At 35.7% G+C, this 26,990-nt stretch overlaps 1 protein-coding gene across 1 annotated transcript in view; it reads left to right on the top strand.

Moving 5' to 3' along the window:
- LOC117783636 (probable serine/threonine-protein kinase yakA) overlaps positions 1-26,990 on the top strand; it is a 103,497-nt gene that overhangs the window by 13,718 nt on the left and 62,789 nt on the right. Inside the window, exon 3 of the mRNA XM_034621139.1 lies at positions 22,701-22,746. The gene's annotated coding sequence lies outside the window, so the exon portion shown is untranslated. The remainder of the gene's footprint in view (positions 1-22,700; positions 22,747-26,990) is intronic.

The following is a 26,990-nucleotide window of genomic DNA, read 5'->3' as shown; positions in this document are numbered from 1 at the left end:
CGAAACTCGAACTCTGGCTTATAAGCATTTTTTTTTGGGCCAAGTTTGTCGTGGCCCTTTTCAATCGGTCAATTGATTTGCCTGCCAGTTCAGTTCTGTTCAGTTCGTGGTCGGGTCGTGCCCATTTTGAATAAAGGTTCGTCAATTGCTTGCAGCTCCTTGAGCAATTTGTCGTTGATTAAATTGAAGGTGGGTTTTTTTCATTTTTTTTTTAAGAGCTCTCTAAACTTTTGCTACATTTGCTACAATTTAGCTACTATTTCCATTTCCTGTGTGACCAAAGTCATTAACATTTCTACTATTTAGTAGCAAAAACTTTTAATTTAATTACACACACACACACACACACACACACACACACTCACTACATTTGTAGTGTAGTTTTGCTGCGTTTAAGTTTTAGCTTCTTACTAGACTCGAACTGTATTTTAATTGAATTGCCGTTTTGTAAGTCGAGCGTTTTATGTTGCTTGGCGCACGTCCTCTGAGCTCAAAAGTCCAAAATCCAATCTGAGCCAAATCCGTTGCCATGGCTAAGACCATTTGCAATGATGTCGAAACTTTAAAGCGCGCAGCCAAATTCCAAATGAAGATAAACATACAAAAGTCACACATGACCAAACGATGCTGTCTCTCTCTCTCTCTCTCTCTCTGACAGACTGACTGACAGACGTGGCTGGACCAAAGTTCTGACAAACTTGGCTAACCGCCATGGCAGACAGAAGGCAGGCACTTGCTGGCATATGCGGCGTATGCGCAATGCACAAATAAATGTCAACTTAGATGACATTGGCTTTTGTGACAGTGGGAAAGGGAAAGGGGCGTGGCGTGGCGTTCATCTCTTTTAGCGCTGAGCCCGCATTTAATAAAAATGAATTAAATTAAAATACGCAACTGCTGACAAAATGTCAAGTGTAGCAATAAAACGCAAGAGCTGAAAAAAGGGACAGACAATGTTCGGCCGTGCCACGCCCGTCATGTGGCACGGGGCACGGGACAAGGGGCAACGTTTGCTGAACTGAAACTGGCAAGCGTTCCTAATGAATTACACAGAATGCGGGACCGTTGTCAGGCAGTACACAGTGCCTTGCCACGGCTTCCAGTTCCAGTTGGAGTTCGGGTTCGGGTTCGGGTTTGGGTTCGGGTTGGGTTCTGGTTCTTTAGCTTTCCGACAGCAGCAAAAATTTGCAAAATTAATTTAACAAATTTTTAATTGCTCATGTCGTTTGCGCGTCCGATCATCGTGTACCAGGCCAGGCAGTCAGCTCAGCTACACTGAGCGAAAACTAATTAGCAATATTACAATATAATAATTATATGATGATTTCTATGGAGTTTCATCTTTGATAATTATTAACAATATTACAAAATAATAATTTTATGATGATTTTTATGGAATTTCTTCATTGATATTGATTAATTTTGTGTAATTTTTGAAAAAGCTGACTGTATTTTAGCGAAAAAAATCACATGTAATGATTATTTATGGTCTAAAGTGTTTTTTTTTTATAAATATTGAAATCACTTTAAATTTATGGCTTAGGATCACGATTTTTTTCCGATATAGTTGCATCTTATTATAAAGGGAACTCAACAAAAAATCTATAAAAATTAATAATTTCAAAATCATGGCAAAAAAAGATCCTAATTTGATTAAAAAAATAAAAATAGCATAATTAACAATTCGAATACCCTGTTTTAAAGTAGGTAAATGGGAGACTCTCCAAAAAATCCTAAGGGAAATAAGTGTATGTGCATAAATGTTTTTATTTAAATTTTAATCTACTTTTAGAATGAATTTGCTTTAAAATTCTTCAAATCATTGCTGACCAATAAATATTTTTACCCTTGAAAAGAGAATAAAAATATAGTCCCGAAATGTGACCAACCCCATTGAGTATAAATATTCTTGATCAGGTCGATCGGCATGACAATCTTACTTGCTTAAATATATTACAATTGTTAACTGCTGCATTTCGCCCAGTGTAGCGATATTAACAACCTGCCTTGAGGCCTGCTGTCTGTTTGTTTTTGGCCGCTTCGCTTTTTGCGTGTCTTCATCGGCAGCTGCGACTCGCAAAGGCGGCACGGCACGGTGGTTTGCCACAAAACAAGTTGAAGTTTAAGGTCATGAGTGTGTGCGCACACACACGTACACACACTCACACACACACACACACGCACACACACTCAGGTGCGTATCCAGTCAACTGTCAACATTAAATATGTATGCGGCAACATTTTATGGCGCCTCAAGTTCAAGTGCAACCTGTTAATGGCGGCAAAACAGAAATGAGTAAAATTCGCATATGGGTTTCTTTTATTTTCGCATTTCACTAGAAATTGTTCAGCAGCAGCAACAACAACAGAAACAACAAGAAAGTCTGCAGCAGCTGCCAAATCAGCTTTCCATTCCCTATCTACATTTTCCTCTCCCTTCAACACCTTTCAACTAGCAACAGCTGCCAAAAATTTCACTTTGCTGACAGGACACAGGACGTAAAAATGAGAAAAAGAAAAGGATTACACCTTAGACCCACGTGTCGTATGTGTTATGTGAGTGTTCAATTGAATGGACAGGCAAAGGCAACAGAATTGCCAAGAGAGACTGTGGCAGCTGCCTATGCTATGCTATGCATGGGGCATGCAACACACACATACCCGTTACACCATTTTACATATATAAAAATACTTTTATTTCGAAATTTTGCTCAGCAATAAAAGTGAAAAAGCTAACGGAATTGCTTGAGCCGCCCTCGCAACATGTTGGCCTGACTTTAATACAATATTTATTGATACACATGAGCTGTGTGATATGTTGCAGAGAATCGCCCCATAAATCTCTTAGCTGATGAAATTTCTCATTCATCAATTGCAATTCGAATACCCTGTTTTGGAGTGGGTAATAAAAGTTTTTAATTAAATTTGAATACTCTTTTAGAAGGAAAATGCTTAATTTTATTTGCTCAAAATTCTCATCATTATTACTCATCATTATTACATTACTGACCAATAAATTGCCTGTTTAATTAATACAAAACTATTCAAATTAAATTTGAAAAATACACATATGCATTTTTATTTTATAAAAATGTTGTAAATTTATTATATTTATTTTTAGAATTAACTTTAAGTATTATTAATATTTTTTCTTTTTTTTTTCTTAAATATTGAACTTTAGTTTTTTTTTTATTATATATATTTTTAAGTTGATCAGTCATATTAGAAGAAGTTATATTTTATCACTCTTTTTATTCCTAATTGAAGCTTTAGAAGTACAGCGTATGTTAAGTCGACCATACTCATTTGTATACATTGCAATATTCTGTCCATATAAATCTCGCGTCAATCGTAGCTTATAAGTATTTTAAAGGGTATTTTTCAGTAGATCAGTCAGTGTTGTCTGTTTGCTTGTGAAGCGACTCCCTAGTGAGTTAATTTGCAAATATTTTGCCACTACTCAAATGCATTCAGCTGGATTCATTCAACGAGTACTCGTACTTACAATTTTAGCCAAACAAATTGCATTCATCATTTGTCAGCTACATTGTTTGGCAAAGCGTTTTCCCCCGAGGGGAGAGCAGCTGTTGGTTTTCATAATTTGCCAGTGGAACAAGCCAACAGCTACCAGTTGGCAGTTGCCTTTAGCCAATTGCCAGTTGGCAGTTGCCAGTTGTGAGTTGCCAGTTGTGAGTTGCCTGAGGCCAGTTGCCAGCTAACAGATTCCCAGCCAGCAGCTTTCAGTTAACTGGCTATCAGGTCTCAGTTCTCCGTTCTCAGTTCTCAGTTCACCGTTCTCAGTTCGCAGCTCTCTCAACTTTGGCAATTTGTGTGGCAGCTCAATGCAGGAAGTTGGCAATCGACAAACGATGGCCATGATAATGATGATACGACTACCAGGCAACTGGACAACTGAACAACTGGACAACTGGGGCTGCAGCTGAGAAATGCAATTAATTACTTATGTAGATGGCTCCCAGTTTGCGGATCCTGTGACTAGCTGGCTCCGAGTCCCAGCCTGGTCATAATCAGGCAACTTAATGTGCAGCTAGCTGGCTAATCAGCCATGCAATCCATTTATAAAAGCCAGCAAAAACAAATTAAACTCTGTCTGCAGTTAACTATCTCTATCTATCTATCAGCAAATATATGTAGCTCTATCTGTAGCTGTAGCTGTATCTGTATCTGTAAATGTATCTGTATCTGTAAATGTAAATGTATCTGCTAGTTGCACTCATTGTTGTCATTTAAAATGCAAATTCGCATCAGCAAAAGCGATTAGCTCGTGTTGATGACGAGCTGCAGAGCTGCCACAGTGGTGCATTTTGCAATAAAAATATTTAAGCGACATTTATGTGCACCACAAAAAAAAAAAAATAAAGGAGAAGGGAGACGGCCATAAAAAAGATGCGCAAACAAAACGCATGAGAAGCAAACAGAAAACTGAATTAAGCGTGGGTTGACGTTGGTTGGTGGCAACCCTCGACATCCGTTGTGGCATGGCACTAAGCGCAGCTTCCGCAGATGGCGACAGCGCAGGATGCCTGCCAGTCAGACAGTCAGTCAGTCATTCAGTCAGTCAGTCAGTCAGTCAGGACAGACAGCCAGCCAGCTGAATGAGTTGCCAGGTAGCCAAAAGGGACTGTGAATGCAGCTGGAACTGGAGTTGCGACAATGGCAACGGAAATGTTAAATGCCGACGTCGCCCTAAGCTCAGTTTCCTCTACACCGATAAAAAAAATGTTAGAAAATCTAAGAATTTTGGTGAAAAAAAATGCGTCGAGAAAATAAAATTCTTAAAGTAAGAACATTTCGACCAAGACCAAGTTTTGATTTTAAGAAAAAATGCTCTAATTATGAGAATAAATGTTAAAATGTATGTCAAAAAATAATAAAATTAAATAAGATTATTAAATTACATTTTTTAATTTTGATTTGCATACATTAAATCTTGGTAAATTAATAAATGTTATTTTTGCATGGTTACTAGTGGGACTCGAACCGCCGCCTTCTGCTTTCAACTAAAGCGGCGTCTCTAACCGAATCGCCACGGATCCACTTATTGCCTGATATAAAATAGAACATATTTATACTTTCCTAACAATTTAGGATTTTAATTCTTTTTTTTTTAAATTAACATTGCCTTTATTATTGAATCTTCTCCAATTTTTATTTTTTTTAATTCTTTAATTCTTGTATTAAGAACTTCGATTTTTTAGATTAATATTCTTAGTATTATAAATATGGTCTTAAAATGGTCTTATTTTAAGAACAAAATATTAAAGATGAGTGTTCTAGATTTTAGAAGTAGGTTTTTTTTTTTCAGTGTACTCACCCCCCTCTCTTACTCACTCACTATCTCTCTCTTTCTATTTTTATCTCCACAATGCGAGTGAATTCATTGATCGTTGATTGAATTTCGATTCGTTAGGTTTTTGCCTGGGCCTGTTACCATTTGCGTCTCTCTCTCGCTCTCCCTCTCTTTCTGTCTCTCTCTCTCTGTCACAATCTGTGTCTCATGTTGTCGTTTTTATTCCCTGCTTTTGACTCTGCAAAAGGGATAACGACAACAACAAGAACAACAGAATAGACATGTTGCCATGTTTGTTTACTGGTCTGCCGCTGGGCAGCTACTTAACTGCAGCTATATATCTATATGTGTATGTATATATGTATCTATATGTGTGTGTGTGTGTGTGTGTGTGTGTACCTTAAGTGACTTGCGACATAAAGTGCTTTTATTGATGTTCATTTGGTATTGCAATTTGTAGCATTTGTGACATTTATGTGTCTGCAACTCAAATCGCATTATGCAACTTCATGGCAAGACTTTCGAAAGGATGCTGTCTTGTCTGACATATGCTGACCTTTGATAGGACATAACATTTGTTAATCTTCTAATGGGCGATTCATATATGCAGATTAGAGCAAGACAGAGCCAGTGTTAGACAGAGACAGTAAGGTGAAACCACAAAGAAGCCATAGACACAGAGGAGACCTAAGCAGCAAAGGAATGAAGTCTTAAAAATGTTACTTTAGTAGAGCTTTAAGAAGACGCTACTAAAGATAGTTAATGCTTAGGCATTGAACAGTAGCTGTTGTTGTTCTCAGGTGCATTGACCAGGCCAACAAGTTGGCTGAGTGCAATGACACGAGCTGAAAGTGACACAATTAATTTATTTACTCATTTAACGCCGACTAAGATCAATGGACAAAAATATATTATTTCGAATAAAAATAAATTTTAGAAAATAAAGTAAATAAATAAATAATAAAATTCTTTTATAGAGAATTTTAAATTTATAACTGAAAAAATAAAAAAAGTTTATATTATCAAAAACAAGGATCTCAAATAAGAATTATTTTAATTATTAAAATTAAATTTAAATACTTAAAAAAAAATCATAAATAACTTTTAAGTTCGATTTTAATATTGAAAATTTAAAATTAAAGTTAATAACAATTTTAACTTAATTATTTTTATAATTTTTTTTTGTTTGATTAAAAAATAAAAATTACAATTAATGTTTACACTAAAAAAAATCTTTTTTTTTCGATCCCTGATCAAAACATACCTTTGATAAATGTTGTCCAAATTCAATTAAATTGGAAATTAATTTAAGTTACTTATATTTTGATTAAGTGGCAACCACAGTTCAATGCTCTGCACTTAGATGGCATTAGCATAAATATTTTAAAAACATTTGAAATTTGCATAGCTAATTCAATTCAGTTCAGTTTTCAACACTCGCTTGACCTACCGCAACTTTTTGCGTTGACTGTAATAAATCGAAAGAGAAAAAAAAAAATGAAATATTGAAAATAATCGAGATAAAATAAAAAATCAGACTGAAAGCTGAAACGCCACATGCCTTAAATATTTGGTTTATAAATTACGCGAAACATGTTTTGTGTGTTTCGTTTAGCGCTCAGCTGAATATGTATCTATCAGATACAGATACGAAATACGAATACGAATACGAATACGACTACGAATATTAGACACATGTGGTGGTAACTCGTTTGGGCAGTTGGGCAATTTGACTTGCCTCAAATTGCGATCTCAATCCCAAAAAACACAGCTTAACGGTTGCAGTTCAGATTCATTAATTTATCACTGCGCCGCACTTGGCTAATTTTATATTTTATATTTCGAGTTAGCAATTAAGTGTGAAACATTGTTTTGTATGCTATTTTTTTTTTTTAAATTTTTTTCCAATTCATTTTCGAGACGGCCTTGTTAACACCACAACCGGGCCAGTAAGAACAGCTTTAATCGGAGCAACAATTAGGAATAGGACGGGTTTTGAGCCACGAATATTGAATACCCTGAATGAAAAAGAGAGATGGAGACAGAGAAAGAGATATAAAGTGGAATGAATAGTAGGTTTTAGAGTGGCAAACATGAATTAAAAAAACTTTTATATAAATGCATAATGTATCCATAAATGTACAAAGTATCTATCTATTTATTTTTTTTAAGTATCTATGACTATATTTTAATGATATATAATTGAGCCATTAAAATACAAAGTGTAAAGTTAAGAGCAACATTAGATTTGATTTGAGCATATAAATAGTAAACTGAGAGATAAGTGTATCCATAATTAATCATTTTATTATCCTGATATTTAAATACCTCAAAGTTAAATTTGTTATTAAAAAAATTTTAAATACCTTCGGTAAGTGTATAACAGGCTATTAAGTTTTGAATTACATTGAAATATGGAAGTTGCTACACGGAGAAAGATAAATTATATTTAATAAGTTGCTTTATCTGCTTCATTGAATATTGCCAGATCCAGCATTAGTTGCCGTTATAAATTTAATATGCGATTTTTCAATTTGTGATTGTGCGATAGCTAAAAGTATTTTTCAGTTTGTCTGCACAAAATTGCTGCATATTTGATGTGACCTCGTGTGCAGCTCATACCTGCCACATGTAGCATGCACGCATATATCTCTAGTGTTTTCATAGATTTAATATGCACACATTCTCGTAAATCCATCCTGAAAAGGGATGCAACTTTTGTGGTTGTGTGCTTTTGTTTTTTTTTTGTTATTTTTGTGCTTTTAATGTTTGTTTCTGTTTCAATCTTGTGAATTTCTTTTTGGGAGCGCATTACGTGCGACGAAGTTGTTGTTGCCACACCACCACAACAAACAAATCAGCATCCTCCACTCCCCCTCCTCCCGCTCTCTCTCGCTCTCTCTCTGCCTCTCTCTCTCCCTCTCAGCATACCATCAATTTGTGTGTGTGTGTGTTTGTGTGCTCTGCTGTTTTAATATGCGTTTAGCGTTTTATCGTTGCATTCAACTTGCCAATGCATTACCTCGCCACTTGCAACATCCCCCCCTCCACCTCCCCCAGCCACTGTGATCAGATCAGCGTTGTGTTTTAAATTTCATGGCAAAAACTTTTGCAAATCCATTTTGCGGTTTGTTGCAAGTGTTGTTGTCGTTGTTATTGCTGTTGCTGTTGTTGTTGACTGCATTTGTCACTTGTGTTTTTTTTTTTTTTGATTGCAGTTTATTATACCCGTTACTTAAAAACTAAGCAAAAGGGTAGATTGTGTTCGTTGGAATGTATGTAACAGGGAGAAGGAGGCATCTTCTGCACTATAAAGTATATATATTCTTGATCAGCATCTACTAATTCGGCTTATATAACAATATATTATTATTTGTTATCTATTTGTGTTCTATCCCACTTAATCGCAGCAAGATCGGACAAGTAGAGCGATAGTAATAGCTAACCAAAGTTAGTAATAATTTAGGCAATACAAGCACTCAAAAATATGCAGTAGTTTTTATTAGACAGCAATCTTAACAGTTTCGCATTTGGTCGTGGAAAGCCAAAAATGTGCCATATTCAAATGTGAGCAAATGTTAGCAAATGTGAGCAAATGTGGCAAATGTGGCAAATGTGAGTGGTTGTGGAAATAACCTTTTTTTTTTATATATTGAAATAAGTAACGGGTATTCTATGGTCGGTATCTCGATTAAAGCCTTTCCGACTTGTTTTATATTTTGTTTCTCATTTCTTTTGCTGCGTTTTGGTATTTGTTGCGCCATGTGGCATGTGCAGTTATTGCCAAGTCCCATGTCCCATGTCCCGTGTCCGATGTCCCCTGTCCAATTGTCCACATGTGTCCACAGCCTGTTCCTGCCCCCGCATCTGAATATTTGTGCAACGTGTTTGCGGCGCTGTTTGCTCAGCTTTATCTGTGTTGGTTTATGCCCCTCTGCCCCTCTCTCCCTCTCTCCTTTTCATCCTTTCTCTCTTTTTCTATGTGCGTATGAGTGTTTCCAATTTTCAACTGTTTGCTTTGGCTAACACACACCAAAACACAAACACACACACATACACAAGAAAACGTATTTTAAAAAAATATATATTCATATGCTGCGCTCTATGAAAATTCATATTTTTTTTTCTCCTGTCTAAAAAAAAAATTGTTCATTAAATTTGTGCAACCTTTTGTGGCAGTTGCATTTGCTTAGCGGCAGAAGGGACACTTAAACTGTGCAATTTATTGGCCATATTTATTATAAAACATGTAGTTCGAGTTCGTGCCACGCAAAGCGACAGAAACCAAAGTCGTTTTGCGTTACCAAGTGGCAAGTGGCAAGTGGCAAGTGCACTGCTGCTGGTTCCCTTTTAACCACAAGTTTTCCAACGTTTTTTTGTACTCGATCGCAGTGGCAGTTTTTTTTGCTGCCAACTAAAAATAGCTTTTCCACACGCTTTCAGTGTGTTAAAAATAACATCATATTTTTTATAGTTGTTGTTGTAGTTGTTGGTTGCCTGCAAATTGAAGAAATATGTTGCAAGCGCTTAAGAGAGTGAGAAAATGGCGCCCCTGCTGCTGCCAGCTAATAGTTAATAAAATGCTTGGGCTTTAAGTGCCATCCTCCAATCCAGCACACTGCATAGTTGCCTCCCCACCCCACTACCCCGCTTCCAGCAGCCCTTGTGAATGTCTAAGCGAAACATAACACTAAATTCTGCAGTTGCTTTTGGTCTGAACTTGTAATCAAAGTCAACGCGGCAAATGTACCTGTTAGCATGTACAATAACAACAATAACAACAACAACAACAGGCTGTTGCACCTGCCAAAGAGAGCAGAAGAGAGAGAGAGAGAGAGAGAGAGAAGGGAAGAGAGCAGGGCTTTAAGGGCTTTCATTCCTGTCGCAGCTCTTAATGCCTGCGTGTCATGAATGGCAGCGCAGCATTTCCACTTTAGGTCTGACAAGCAAACACACACACACACTCACAGATAGACATCACTTGCCTTTTTTGTTGCCTGATAAAATTATGACATATGAAACTTTGGCTGACATCAGAGGCAAAGCCCAAAGCTAAAGCCCAAAGCCAAAGGCAAAGGCAAGCCAACTCTGAAGTTGGCTAGCAAAGCATGCAAAGTATTTTTACCGCCGTTGCCTTTTGTGTTGGCTTTTCGTTCTGGCCATAAACATGCACACAACATGGTGACGTAGCTGATAAAGCGACTCGTCTCAAATTTATTGCAACTCGTTCCAGGCATTGAGTTTGGAGCACTCTTCGTGCTAGGCGCGCACTTGATTAAACTTTACTCGTATGTGTATGTGAATACACTCGTATTATACTCATGAATAGTTTGCCCTGGCGACACGTGTGTCACGGGGGCGTGGCACACACTAAATTCGACAATTTGCTGAGGTCATTAGGCAACGTTACGCATACGCAGCGTTTACACAGATAAATAGATAGAAAGTTAGATAGATAGATAGATAGATAGCTAGTTAGTTAGTTAGTTCTATGGATAGATAGATGCAGAGATAAGATAGTCAGTGTGTGTATGTGTGTGTGACTCCCTGGGGCACACATTGGCATATTTATTTTTGCTGCCCTGGGCATTGCCATTTCACAGTACGCAGTTTTAATTAAAATGAAATTAAGTCGCGGTCGCCGCGCCGTTTGTGGCTGCATATTCGCTTTTAATGCAATGACTGCACTTTTAATATAAATTTTAATAAGTTATGTGCGTGGCAAGGTAATCATTTCATAGCGTGAGATGTGGCAGCATCAGCAAACCGCAAAAACACAAGTTGAACAGGTTGAAAATGACTGAAATCATATTTTGAAATATTATTAAAGAAGAAAGTGGATGTTTAATGTCCGCTATTAATCAATCAAACAGCAGTTTCCTCAATGGACAGTTGATCGAGTAGCTCGAATTGTCGGAAACAATCTTAAACAAAGTGCAGTTTAATGTCATTTCAACAGAGGGAAGAAAAAGATTGAAAGTATTCAAAATGCGTTTCATTTTGTCACTCTCGTTCTTATAAAAATAAAGTCTGGCAGCGCTGTGTTTTAAGTGCAACAAAATGGCAACGCTGCATTTTTATTTTAAAGTCGAATACAAGCAAGTGAGACTTATTTGAATTGCAGTATAGAAACTGTTTGAAATTGAGTTGAAAATACTTGGTTGATGATCGGAGTGAAAGAAAGGCAAGGGGCAAGTTTTAATACGCTCAGCAAGGGTTTACAAGTATATTCCATTTGAAATAAATGCAGTAAAAAAGTAAATAAGGCAGCCAAGAGTCGCAGTCAAGCGGACAGTGGCAACTCTGGCCAACACTCTGCCACAGCAGCAGCCAAGCGGCAACAAAAAGTTGTTTCACTTCTTTTTTTTTTTTTGATGCTATACATTTTTCGTATAATTTTGTGAGCTGCTCTCTTTGGGCCAAGAGTAAGCAGTAGCCAAAAGTAAAGCAATGGGCCAGTTCAGCTTACCAGGGCTGCAAATTTTGGCTTTGAAAAAGGTTACAGAGCTGTGCAAAGGGGACTGCAACTTATAAATAAAAACATATTTATGCAGGGCTAAGACTGAGAGAGACAGAGAGAGAGAGAGAGAGAGAGAATGGCTGCCACAAGGATAAGGATGAGCGTGCAAGTTTTTGAAGCGCACTTTTAATAAACAAAGGCGGTTCAACAAAGTGGCAAATTGTGCTTTGCCCGTTGTTGTTAATTTTATCTTTTTGTTGTTGTTGTTGTTGTCTTTTTAGGGGCAGGCTTGTACTCATATTCATTGGCCCCGAGCAAAGGCAACAAAGGCAAACAAAATTTATTGCAGTTCGCGGCGACGTTTTTGTAATTAAATGTTTGGTCAGCTCGGCGAGTGCTTATTATTCATCAGTTTGATAGCAGCATTTAATTCGATACATTTCAAGAGAACCTTAAGCTGAGGCAGCAGCTAAAACAAATGCAACAAGCCGCATCACAAGAAAAATACAAAAAAAATATGTATATATATCTGCAACATTCTCAGGCTATTGGCCTTGCTTTTTGGGGCATGCTAGGGGCGTGCCTCAAAATGTTGCAAAATGTTCTTTTGAACTGCTCACATAATTTATTTGGTATTTTTCATTTTCATTTTAATTCTCTTTTATTTTTGTGTTTTTTGTTTCTTACGAAACTGCCAGAAATCATGCAAATTAAATGTGTTTTTATTGTTTACATTCAAATGCGAATTCGAAATGCGAATTTGATGTTTGTTTTTGACAGCGATTTCTAACGTATACATTTCGGAATTCTTTCGAGCTTTAAAGGCCGCTAAATTAGCTTAATTATACCCCAACTCGAATGTCATAGACCAAAAAATTCTTCTCATTTTTTTTGCCTTCTTTTTGTAGTCCGAATCAGAAACTTATAAATCAAAAATCGAGTTTGTGATGTCATAATGTGAGCTCATAAAGTTTTATAGTTCGTTTTGCCCTTGGCGAGCCGAACATCTAATAATCTAGTCGTAAAGTTTTGCGAAGCGATAAAAACAGGCAATCTGCAAGTGAATAGTTTTTATTAAACAGTCATAAATGTGCAGTTGAAAGATGTTTCTATTCCTTTATTAGCATTGAAAGTTGTACCCATTAGAAGTTGCCTAAAGGCGGTATATTGGTTAAGTATTACTGAAAAATAATTCGAGAATAATTTTCTACAAGTCTATTAAATGCGATTGAAAGTTGTATGATAAAATATAAAATGTATGAAATTAAATAGTAAAGCAATTTATATTAAAGGAGCAATAGTTTAATTCATAGAATATCTCCAGGGTATCTGTCAGTCAAGCACTTTTTGTTTGCCACATTCTCACACATTGCTTAACATTTATATTATGAGCATTGGCTTTGGTAACTGCCCATTTGAAATTCTAACGGCTCTTGCTACATTTATGCCAATTAAGCCTGCCTCAGGTGCAAGTAATGGCTGCAACAATTGGTGGCAGCAATGCCAGCAGATTATCCATTAAAATAACAAACATTTGCAGAGCACATTAAATAATTGTCATATAAAAGTTGCTCGTAAATATTTTATGGGCATTTTGCAAATGCACGCACATTGAAAGATACATAGAAATATAGATAGAGATACAGATACAGATACAAAGATATACAAATACAGAGTGTAACAGATGCATGCAGCAAAGTGGCAACAACAACAATGAGCTGCCAGAGTTATGAGTTTCCGACTTTTATTCATGAATTCGACATCATTTACACACATTGGCATTGTTTTTGTCTTATGAGGGGGGGGTGGGCAGGGGAGTGGGGGCTAGGGAAAATTGAAAAACTGGGCAGCTGCTGTTGCTCAGTTGTTGCGGTTGCTGTTGCTGTTGCTGTTGCAATTGTATTCAAATATTAGACATAAATTATCATTGAAAATGTGCGCAAAAAGTTTTCGCTTTCCGCAAAACTTTTTGTTTGCCCTTTGCTCTCCGCCCTCCGCTCAGCGTTCCGTTAACCCGCCAGCATAACCCTCAGTCATGTAATGCAGCTTCGGCCTTGTTACTAATAACCTCAATTCGAAGTGTGCACACACACAGAAACACACATCACACACACATAAGTTTTGGTTGATAGTTTGAAAACAATATTGCCAACTCTCTTCCCTTCCAAGAGTTGCCCCCGCCTTGGCATATGGAGCCCAAGAGGGTGTAACAGAGAATTCTTAGCCACAGATTCTGTTTAATTAGACATGCGAGTCGAGTTACATCGTTAAGGAATCCAAGTATACAGAAAAGACCCTTAGGAATTTATTTTTAGCAAGTTGAAGCTAAAAGAGGCAGAAAGGCAAAGAGACCGAAAACTTGATAAGCTTGATAATTTATTATTATTATTTAGCTGGAGAAATGCAATTCGTTTTTGTTTGCTATACAATATCATATTCATTTGCTGGAACTCTTTGAGCACCCCTCGTCATATCAATGTCAAAGTTTTGCAGTAGCAACCGCATTGTTTGCTGGAGGAAAAGTCTAGCTGCTCATATTTCGCCTGCTGTTTGCCAGTTTTCGCTTTTCTTTGGCTTTTTAATGACTTTTCACTTTTCGCTGGCGCGTTCTCAGCTTCAGCTTCAGATTCAGATGCATGACCAGAGTGTGACAGATAGATAGATAGCGAAAGAGAGAGAGAGAGTGTGAGTTAGAGGGTTAGCAGGTGAAGCATTATGACAACAATCTGACAGAGAGAGAGATAGACCCGCGTCAGGAAAAGTGAGTGTGAAATGTTAACCAAACTCGGCGACTGCCACTGATAATTAGAGTACAAATTTGTTGCGTCGGCGTCAGCGTCGGCGTCGCTTCAGTGCCGGCGAAAGTAACACAAACAAACAAACACAGACCAACAACATGGCCAAGATGAAACGTTAACGGCATTGCTTTTGGGCTAGTTGCACCTACTACACTGATAAAAAAACTGTTCCAAAATCAAGATTATGGTCTCAAAACTAAGACGACCAAGTTCTTATTTTAAGAATAAATGTTCTTAAAATTAAAATAATATATAAAATTTTAAAAATGATTTTTTTGATTTATAATTTTCTGTTTTTTTTTTAATTTTGACTTTTATACATTTTATTCTGTCTTGGTAATTTTATAAATGTTGCTAAAAGTTCTAACTTTAAGAGTAAATGTTTTTAAAATTAAAATAATATATAAAATTTTAAAAATGTTTTTTTTTGATTTATAATTTACTGTTTTTTTTTAAATTTTGACTTTTATACATTTTATTCTGTCTTGCGAATTTTATAAATGTTATTTTTATTTGTTACGAGGGCAACGGGCAACCATTTGTTTCATATGAATAGTAAATATTTATACTTTCCAAACAATTTAAGATTATTATTCTTTTATTAAGAACTTTGATTTTTTAGATTAAAATTCTTAGTATTAGTAATATGTTCTGAAAATGTTCTTATTTTAAGAAAAAAATATTTAAGATGAATGTTTTTGATTTTAAAAGTTGGTCTTTTTTTCAGTGTACGGAGACTCGGCTTGTTTTGGGGACGCTGTTGCATGTGCGTGCCTCTAACTGTAACAGATAAATGCAAATTTATGGCCTCAACGTGCAGAACAAATTGCCAACAATTTAGCCGAGTTTACCGTTAAGCAGCTAACCGCTGAAATGCAAGCGAACTAAAAAAAAAAAATACTAAATTTAATTAAACTGCAAGCGAGGCTGGCAAACATTCATTAGCTGCAACTGAAAGAGAGAGAGGGAGAGAGAGTGAGTGAGCGAGCGGGGAAGAGAGAGTCCAGAGGGACGTGGCCCACAATTGGCCATAATACGAGTACAGCTCTCAGCATTTCCGTTCAGAGAGAGGGAGGGAGAGGGGACAGCCATCTATCTATCTATATCTAGTATCTATTTGGCTGCGTATCTATCAGTTACAAATTGTATCGAGTGCAATGTATAGAATTTATTGCTTCCTGTAAACAAAAAAAGAAAAAAAAATAAGAAAAGCAAATCCCCCCCAAAACCAGCGACAACAACAACAACAGCAGCAGCAACCACAACGTTGATGATAATGATGACACTGCAGCAAAGTGTGGTTGCAAGTTGCAAGCATGGCCAAGAACCGAGTCCATTGCTGAGAGTTGGCAATTATGCCATTTGACATAATTCATAACTGCAACGGCTATTGGACCAGTTGGGCAACTGCCACTGCAACGCGGATGCATCGGTTCCAGCTGCAACAACAGCAGCAACAACAACAGTTGCTGGATGTGCAATCACTTGGCCAATTGCCCGTTTGCCTTTGTGTGTTGTTATCATAAATTTATGCGCTCGTTTCATAAACGACAACAACGAAAGTTGTTTGATGTTGTTGATGAGCCCAATGCACAACTGGGAGTTGTTGCTGCTGTTGCAGTTGCTGTTGCTGCTGCTGTTGCTGTTGCTGCTGCGGTTCTGTTCTGTCCACTGACCAGTTTGCAGAGTTGCGTCTCATGGGAATCAGGTTAACGTTGAGCGCGCAAAAGTTTTTAATAAATTGACAAAAGTTTGTCATATGCATTGTTTGCCACAAAACTGCGCACAAGTGGCCCGCTCTCAATCTCAATCTCAGTCCAAATCTCAATCCCAATCTCTGGCATGCTACAAAGTCTCCATTTACCGTTCAGCAGCGTCGCTTCGTGTGGGTGGCTGTTTGGCTGGTTGCGATGTTTGCGGTGGTTGAGCGGTGATGCAGTGGCTTCATTTGTTGCACGTTCCTTACCAACTGCAGTTATGGCGTTTTGATGAACTTTGCGCTAGCAAAAGAATCTTTTTTCATTCGTATCTTTTAATAAACTACAATAAACTGTTAGAAAGTTGGGCATATTAAATGCAGGAAAACATTTGTCACTAAGTTTTGTTATAATAACGCTGAACTTTATCTGCTTTGCCATGTTGCAAATGCATTCTTATGCTTGTAAACATTTTTACAATTTTATTTTTTAATATTGGATATTATAGAAAACAAAATTATACATTATTATCCATGTATATCTAAGCAGTTGATCAAAAAAGCTATTTAGGTTTTTAAGTAAGATTTAAAGAAATCTATTAAACTTAAAATTGACAGTTAAAAAAAAATATATATAATAATTGCTTCAGATGACGTTTTTTTTTTTGAGTATCTAATTATATTTGAACAATATTGCATCAGGAAGCTAATTTAATTAATTAATTTACAATCATTTCGCATAAAAAGGTCGGTCTACAATTTAAATTTGAATAAAAACATTTAGCACAGTATTTATAGAGTATTGGGAATGATGGTGATATGTCTACATAATAAGTTATTCTTTGGATTTGAATATTTAGGAAATTTAAAATATGTTCTCAATCAAAATGTTACTGCAATCTGAATGAACTGGTCTTAGACTTATATAATTGATTGGGTGATAAAATATACCACACTATTTTATATATTTATATTTTATGTTTACATTTAATATGAACTGTAGTCTTATATAATTGATTGGATGATAAAGTATTTCACACTACTTTATATATTTATATTTAATATGAACTGTAGTCTTATCTAATTGATTGGGTGATAAAATATACCACACTATTTTATATATTTATATTTTATGTTTATTTTTAATATGAACTGTAGTCTTATATAATTGATTGGGTGATTAAATATATCACACTATTTTATATATTTATATTTTATGTTTATATTTAATATGAACTGTAGTCTTATATAATTGATTGGGTAATAAAATATATCACACTATTTTATATATTTATATTTTATGTTTATATTTAATATGAACTGTAGTCTTATATAATTGACTGGGTGATAAAATATATCACACTATATTATATACTTATATTTTATGTTTATTTTTAATATGAACTTTAGCGCATTTCCCAGTCGTATTTGTCCAATTCAAATCTTACTTTCCTTTCATACTTTGTATGCGTAGAAACTTTTCACGCAGAAGCACAAAGTGAAGCGGCAACAACATTTGAAGAGTGTTTGCCAAAGACTTGAACCTGCTGCTGGACTGTGAACTGCGTTCTTCCTTTGTACACTGCCTTTACTGTACTTTAGCCAGTATTCTCCCTCTGCTTACTCCTCTACACTTGCTTTTTAAAAATAGATACCACAATATTATGTCTGTGGAATTTAATTAGGGCAACGTTTTTGCATTTGTCTAATAACAAGTGGAGTTTTCTTTTTCACAGTGCTAACATTTGGGTTGTTGTTAGTTGTTTATGCCAAATAGTGTAAGCAGTAAAAGCAACAGCAACAACAGCAACTGAAAACTGGTAACAAGCTGTGCCCAGATAATTACCTGTGTATAAACTTTTCATATTTTTGCTGGTAAAAAGTATTTACTACATTTTCGATGCCTTTGAAAGTTTATAACATGCAAGCAACAGTTGTTGTTGCTGTTGTTGTTGTCGTTGCTGTTGTTGTTGTGTTCTAGTTGTTGCTGCTACATTTATATGCATTTTTCAAAGGTTTATGCTACTCATGCCAAGCTCAGTTTCGGTTGTTGTTGTTTTTGTGGCTGTTTCGTTTTACTTTCAACTTGCAACAAAAAGTGGCACATGTCGGCAGCACAGTTTGTAATCAAATGAAATGCAACACACAGAAGCAGCAACACAAATTTATGAAAACTCATGCCGGCAAAATGGGAAATTGTGTGCAAGCAGCAGCAGCAACAACAGCAGCAACAACAGCAGCAACAACAACAACAACAGCAACAACAACAGCAACAACTGATTGCTGTTGTAGCGCTTCATATGGTGTGTGTGGCACATATGAAAGCCCTGCATAAATAGCAAGTAAAAGTACGAGTATCAGATACAAATGTATTTCACCTGCTTCACGCTTTTCACTTGTACAACTGCAACAAGAATTTTCACTTTTCTTCGGCATTGCTGTTGTTGTTGTTGTTGTTGCTTTAGTACTGAGTGCTGAGTACTTTCTGCCGCTGGCAGACAACTACGAAATGTTGCATGCCACATGCAAAATACAACATCGCCTGATTATTATTTGCCATTATTGTTATTGTCAATAATTTCAACTTGATTCCCCTTGATTGGCAGACACTTGAAAGTGCCAGGGGAGACTCTGTCTCAATTCTCAGTTCTCATCACTCACACTCACAAAACATTTTGTTCAATTTACTCTCTATGTGTGTGTGTATGTGAGTGTCTCTTCCAAGGCTTGTTTATTTATTATGTATACATGCAAAATTGGCCTCCTGTCGAAACTTGCTTATAAACAATAGTTCAAGGTTGCAAGTAAATAATTTCGTTAGTTTGATGCGCCATCGAAAATTTTCAACTTAATTCTAGACAATATTAAAGTTTTGTGAGTTCCATTAAAGTTAAAGCTTATCTGCATAACAAGTGTTGCCAAGAAGTTTCAGAACAAGCTTTAATAGACTTTAAAGTTGACTAAGCAGACTAAGTCAAGTTTATTTTTTTGACGAAAGAAATGAGGGAGATAGAACGAGGAATGTATTTTCAATTTACAGCCAGTTGGGACAAGTGTTAGTTTGTTAAGTGCTAGCTAAAATTAAACTAGCTTAAAGCATAAACGTGCTTTTAAATCTCTATTTTAAATGCTTGTTAAGATGTATAACAGATCCAATTAATTTTCGGATTGTTCTGCATAAAAATTGGAAAACTCAACTTTTCTTCCATACTTTCGATCACTGCCCATGTTTCCCATACACTTCCCTTGACACATTTCCAAAAACTTCAAAATGTCATAACTTTGTCAAATTTTATCCGATTTTATTCCGGATTGTCAATTTTATCATTATTTGGCCTCTATTTTCATTCTGCAACAAAATTGAAAAACTTAATTTTTCTTCCTTCACTGTCAATTTTTTCCATACTCTTACCTTAACACATTTCCAAAAACTTCAAAATGTCATAACTTCGTCAAATTTTATCCGATTTCCTTCCGGATTGTCAATTTTATCATTATTTGGCCTCTATTTTCATTCTGCATCAAAATTGGAAAACTTAATTTTTCTTCCTTCACTGTCAAATTTTTCCATACTTTCGATCACTGCCCATGTTTCCCATACACTTCCCTTGACACATTTCCAAGGACTTCAAAATGTCATAACTTTGTCAAATTTTATCCGATTTTATTCCGGATTGTCAATTTTATCATTATTAGGCATCTATTTTCATTTTGCATTAAAATTGGGAAACTTAATTTTTCTTCCTTCACTGTCAATTTTTTCCATACTTTCGATCTCTCCCCATACACTTCCCTTGACACATTTCCAAAAACTTCAAAATGTCATAACTTTGTCAAATTTTATCCGATTTCCTTCCGGATTGTCAATTTTATCATTATTTGACCTCTATTTTCATTCTGCATTAAAATTAAAAAACTTAATTTTTCTTCCTTCACTGTCTATTTTTTCCATACTTTCGTTCACTACCCATGCTCCCCATACTCTTACCTTGACACACTTCCAAAAACTTCAAAATGTCATAACTTTGTCAAATTTTATCCGATTTCCTTTCGGATTGTCAATTCTATCATTATTTGGCTTCTATTTTCATTCTGCATCAAAATTGGAAAACTTAATTTTTCTTTCTTCAATGTCAATTTTTTCCATACTCTTCCCTTGACACATTTTTAAGAACTTCAAAATGTCATAACTTTGTCAAATTTTATCCGATTTCCTTCCGTATTGTCAATTTTATCATTATTTGGCATTTATTTTCATTCAATGCATCCAACTTGTAATCCATTGAACTTCCTTCACACTTTTCCAAAAACTTCAAAATATCATAACTTTGTCAATTTTTATCCGATTTCCTTCCGGATTGTCAATTTTATCAATATTTGGCCTCTATTTTCATTATGCATTAAAATTGGAAAACTTAATTTTTCATCCTTCACTGTCTATTTTTTCCATACTCTTACCTTGACACATTTCCAAAAACTTCAAGCTGTCATAACTTTGTCAAATTTTATCCGATTTCAATCAGAAATGTCAATTTTATCATTATATGGCCTCTATTTTCATTCTGCATCAAAGTTGGAAAACTTAATTTTTCTTCCTTCAATGTCAATTTATTCCATACTTTCGATCATGTTCTCTGTACTCTGATTTGGCAAGCCTCGATATTTGAAATTCGATGTATTATTTACCAATTGTTTTTTTTTTTTCCATTTTTCCATTTCAATTTTTAACTTGATTCACAGTCTGGATTTACATCACTACTTTTATGTTATTAATATTGGTTATAAACAATACTTACTCTGGAATATTTGTAGTCAATCACTATTTATTTTGAACTAAATTTCAATTTGCAGCTCTATTATTGTTATATCGTCTTCTTATTTGTTGCATAATTGATTAGAAACTTTCTGAGGCGTAAACAGCACTTATATTTATAATAATGTCTTTGCAGCACTTTAAATCTAATTTAAAATTAATTAATTGCTTTCCATTCTGAGATAATATTTAGATTGAATTTTGAGTAGATGTTATAAGAACTGTCAAAAAGCATTTGAGCACGTGGCTATTGTTCATGTCGCTATTAAAATCTAAATGAAATTTTCATGCATGGCCACAAAACTAATTACAACTGAAGTGTCAAGCAATTGAGGCAGTTTATAGTTATAGTTGTACTCAAAGTTGTATTCTGATTGTAGTTATAGTTGCAGTTGCAGTTGTAGTGGAAATGGAAGTTGAAGTTGAAGTGTCTGCCGGCCAAGTGGCAAGCTGAAAAGTTTGCTGCACTCGGCAACAATTCACACATAAACATACATACATACGTAACTTTAAGTGCGCCAGACAATATAAAAAATGTAGCTGTCCAAAAAAAAAAGGAAAAAAAAATATCAAATGAAACTAACAAAACGAACTTTTTTTTTTGTGTGTCTTGCTGAAAAATGGCTGCAACATAAAAATTGACCTCAGCGACAAAAGGCGACGTTAGACGATGTTAGGAGCCAAATAGTTGGAGACAGAGAGGCGCACACAACGACGAGACACAGCATAAAAGTGGAGCAGCAATTGGCCCTGCTTTTGAGCCCCTGCCCCCCCCCCCTGCCCCCTGCCACTGCCCCCAGTACATGCCACTGCAATGCAACTTGGACTCGCACTTGGACACTGAATTGAATTCGGCAGAGCGTGTGTCTGTCTGTCTGTCTGTCTGTCTGTCTGTCTGTCTGTCTGTTTCTCTCTGTGTGTTTGTGTGTGTGTCTCTTTGGTGGGGCAGACAAATTACAGTAGCCAGATTTCTCGTCTTTCAATGTTGTTTTGCATTTGCATTTGCAGCCATAGTCATAGTCATAGCCAAAGCCACGCCTCCCTCTCATCGCCCCTTCATGTAGCTGCCTCTCTTGTTTGCCTCATGCTGCTACACGCGCTGAACGTGTTTTTTGCTTAAACATTGTTGTTGTTGTTGTTGTTGCTGCTGCTGCTGCTGTTGCTGCTTGTTGTTTTTCATGCCTCGCATGTTATTTTGTATATCTGTTTTTTTTTTGTTTGTCCAAAGAATGTGGTTTACTTTTTGGATGAGTTAACAAGCGAATCGTAGCACATGTTGTTGTTGTTGTTGCTGTTGTTGTTGCTGTTGTTACTGCTGCTGCTGTTGCTGTTGCTGCCTCTTCAAGTCTGTGTACATACATGATTTTGAGTCTAATTTGCGTTGAGCTCTCGGAAATTTGTCATAGAAAGTGTTTTGTGCTAAAATAACCGCTCATAGATCAGTTTCGAGTGATAATTTAAGTCAACGTCTGACGTGACAAATAGTCTACAATTTAGCCACTGAGCTGAGCACAGCTTTGTACTAAGAATTTCAAAATGATTTATGCCTGACTAATATGGCAACAAGTGTGTCTACTTAACTATTTTGCTAAAATATGTTCTTTTTATCTTTATCATTTCAGCAAACTGATTTACAAGTGCAGCATTTGCCGTCCGAGTTTCCTACGGGTAAGCTACTTAATATTACGTATACGCCTAGTATATATAACTATAATTAATATTATTATTTTGCTTAAGTATTCGTGTGTGGCAATAAGGAAGCATAGCTTATAATCTATTCTGGGAATAAATAGTTTTTAAAGCTTATCTTTAAATCCAAAATATATGAGCATAATTTTAATTATTAAATGCTTAGATTGAATAGCAAGAACTTGCAGATAGAATAGTTCGTAGTAAAGACAAATTGCTAGAAATTATATTAATTGTAGTCGTAAGTTAGGTAAGAAGATACAGACTTGAAAATATTTGGGTATTCTTTTGTTATTTTTCAACTTACCTGTTGTTATCTATATAAATGCTTTAGGAAGTCGCTTTTTAGTTGAAGATTTTGCATTTTGAGGAGTTGCTGACAGTTTCAAATGGTAGAATTCCTTCTGGCTAAAAATAAGCTAAGCTTGTGCCAAATGTGTCAATTCATTGGCAAGACGATGTCGAAGTCTTCTCTCTTTGGCTGCCAAGTGGAAGCCAAGTGCTAACAGCAATTCTCTCACTCTCTCTCTCTCTCTCTCTCTCTCTTTCTCAGATATTTTATATTTTTTTCTGTCTCTTGGCATACATATGTGTGATTTTTGCTAACACTTATGGTAATGAGGCCTAGTTTTGTGACTATAAACAGATTATCAAAATGTGCGCTCACTTTTCTTTAATGGCTTTCGCTGCTTCAGTTGAGTCATAAAGATTGAAAGATGTTTAATACGCACTTGGGAGCCAGATGTATGTGAATTCTTCCCCCCCTCGCCTCCCTCTGAGCATAGTTGATGACGCAGTTTAGGGCGTGGCCTCATTTACCGCTGACATTTGTCGCACGACGCTTGCTTCGTTCCGTCCCACGCGCTCAGATTTATTGCCAGCTGCGACGCTAAGCGACTCCGTTGTTGTTGTTGTTGTTGTTGCTGACTTATTTATGTGTTGCGTGGGCAGCGTTGTTGCTGTTGCTGCTCTTTTATTTCGGCAGCAAACGGTTGCAAATTGCGCAGCATTTGGAAGCTGTCAGCCTGCCGAATCCATAGAGACTTCACATCTCTCCCACTCTCTCTCTCTCTCTCTCTCCTTGTCTCTTCTGTGTTGCCAGCGAAATTCTTGCTGCCCTTTTGGAAAGTTGCGCATGTGGAGGCGACAACACATTTGGGCCATAGTGAAATTAGTTGCCATAATAATTATAATTATTTATGTAGCATTTTTCCAGTTTGCATATTACGGCTAATTTCTTAAGTTGCGCCAATAAATTTGTGATAGTCTTAGTGATTTTTCTGTGGCGTGTTACGGTAGCATTTGGCATCAATTGTTGTTGCTGTAGATGGCATGCCATTGTTGTTGGCTTTGTTGCTGCCTCTTTTGCTGTTGCACGTCATTCAAATGGCAGACAGCCAACGAACTTCGTGTTCAAGTGCTTCTCAGTTGAGCTGAACTGAACTGAGCTGAGCTGAGCTGTGAACTGAGTTGCTCTGAAGTCTTTTAACTCTTGAGTTGCATTTTCTTGGCTGTCAGGCGAAGGTCAAAATGCTCTTGTTGTTATTCTTCCACCTGCGCTGCAGTTTGTCAAGTGATTAAATCAGTTTGTACACTTCCCAAAAAAAAAAAAAACATGAAGAATTTAAGAAACGTTTTTTTGTGAAACTTTTCTTTTTAATGATCCTGATGCTTAGTTTTACTCTAGTACTTGAAATACATATATTTATGCTGGACAAAAATATCTTTCATATTATCTTAAGAAGTAAGACTTTTTAATGGTCATTTGAACATTTTAAATGCTGCACTTTTAACTGCCATTTGGATAAATATATCAATTGTATACAAATACAATGTTTTTTCTGTCTTATTAATTAAATTTATGGTCAGTTGCATTTTTAATAAATATATTAAATTCATACAAATAAAATGTTTGTTTTTCGATTTAATTAAATTTCTTAAATGATGTTATTAGCACTGTTTATTTCTTAATTATTTGTGTTTATTATTTAAATATTTCTTAATTTGTCTTATTTATATAAATAGTTATTTAAAAGTCTCCCGTATTTGCTGTCAGTGTACGCACAGTGACCGCAAAGGTGGCCCACACAAATTAATTGTAGCAAATTATGAAAAGTTAAACAAAAATTGTGAACAACTCCAAACAACTGACAAACTGGCAACTGACCAGGGCAGCTGGTGCTTTTGACCAAGTGGCTGCTCACTTGGCTGGTCAATGCCATTTTGTTGCTTTTGTTTGCTTTTACTTATATATTTTTTTTTCTATTTCTGTTGCTGTTTTGTTTTGTAGCTGTCGTTGTTGTTGTGGTTGTTTTTTGGGGTTTCTTCAATTTCGCGTATGCGCGTAAACAGCAGCAAAAAGCGTTAAAACAAAGCTAACGGTACATATTTGCGCTACGTATTTGCTTTGCGCTGTGGTTTTTAACGAGATTTCGTGATGTTTTGATTCGTGCTGGCAACTGGAGCACACACGCACACACACTCCAATACACACAGCATCATGGTGTATAAATATAATGTAAATAGCATACAATCAGCTTGTGAGATTTTGCACTGCACATACACAGATACAGTTGCATATACACAGATACATTTGGGCTTATGCACACTGTTAATTTCGCGTTTTGTTATTTAATTTGCAGCTGATTAAATTTACTTTAACGCAGGAATGCAAATGATAGAAAAAGAAAATTAAATTAAACAACAAATAGTTAAACGAATGCTGTATATTTATTTGTTATTTATCTGGTAGATAAGCTTTATTAAGTAGCTGATTATGTGGTACTTCACTTGTCGCCTGTCTTGCATATCTTATATACTTTCTGCCTTTGTCAATATCTTTATCATCGTTGTCTTTCGCTTGTCCTCATTATAAAACACAAATCATGCATTGCGTTTACTTAACGGTGCTCACACAAAGCTGACAAATTTATTGTCGCCGACGACATAACATAAATCGGTATCAGGTCTGACCCACAATTTGATGCCAACTGGAAATGTGTCAGCGACAAGCAAATTTGCCAAAAATCGTGCTGTAATTGACATATATATGGACGCATTATACAGTTAGCGTGTATCTCTCGTCTGGCTTACATTCTCATTATACATGCACGAAGGGGGCAAAACAAAAGACTGAGACAACGAACTTGCCAAGATCATGTTAAGCACATACAGACATAAAGACATTCTCATACATAACACTGTTGAGTCGATTTAACATACAATACCATAAATCCATTGCAGATATTTTCATTGTTAAGTCAATTGAGAATTTTACACTTTATGAAATTCATTCAATAATAATGTGATTGAGGGAAAAGTTCTGAATGAAATGTGAATATTATTCCAATAAATAAATTATTACACAATACAAAATTACTCTTAAGAACATAACTTGATCAAATTAATTACGAATTTTATCTAAAAAGTATAGATTTATTTATTTAAAAGTCTAGGACAATTGAAAATATTTTTAATTATTGCTCAATGAAATTTCAATTCCCAAGAAGACATTTTGAATAAATAATTAAAATCAACAAAGTTATAGTTGTATTTACTTGTTAATAAAATGCATTTACTTGTTAATAAAATGCTAATTTGCTTAAATTTAGAGAAGAAATTATTCTGGTGAATTAGCTAAAGTTTCCCAGGTTGATTTATTTCGTAGATATTTTTGCCAATTTGCATTTCTCAAATCGAATGATTGTCTTTCTATGGCGAACGTTTATTTAATTCTCTTGCCTGGTAATAAACTGCTAAATGCTAAAAATGGATTCCAAGTTCGAACAAAATTTCACTTTTTCGGGCAGTGGCTGATGCTGTTGCTTATAAACAAAAAACAAATAAAACAGAAGCGAAAAACCGGTTAAATTGCCAAACAAATTCCGACATAGTTAAAATTAATTTTTCTTTTTGCAATTTTAATTAAAGCGTTTTGTTGCGTTCAGTGAAAGTCTCGGTTAGAGTCCAGAATTTTGGTCAACTTTTTTTTGTTAATGGGGCCAATTGTCGGCTTCCGTTGCGTTAAGAATCAGCTAACAAATAAGTGCAAAACAACAATGCTATTAAATTTAATTAAAATGAGCTAACAAAAAGCAGCAGCAGAAAGTTTTAAACAATGCACAATTTGTGGCAATTTCAGTTGCACTTTTTCACTTGCCAACTGGGAAGCTGGACACTTGGCAGCTGTGGAGTTGGGGCAGGGGGGTAAAATGTGCAAAATG

This window comes from Drosophila innubila (assembly GCF_004354385.1).
Source record: "Drosophila innubila isolate TH190305 chromosome 2R unlocalized genomic scaffold, UK_Dinn_1.0 1_C_2R, whole genome shotgun sequence".
NCBI lineage: Eukaryota > Metazoa > Arthropoda > Insecta > Diptera > Drosophilidae > Drosophila > Drosophila innubila.
The sequence above is the reverse complement of the archived record's forward strand: the minus strand, read 5'-3'. Positions and strand labels throughout refer to the sequence as shown.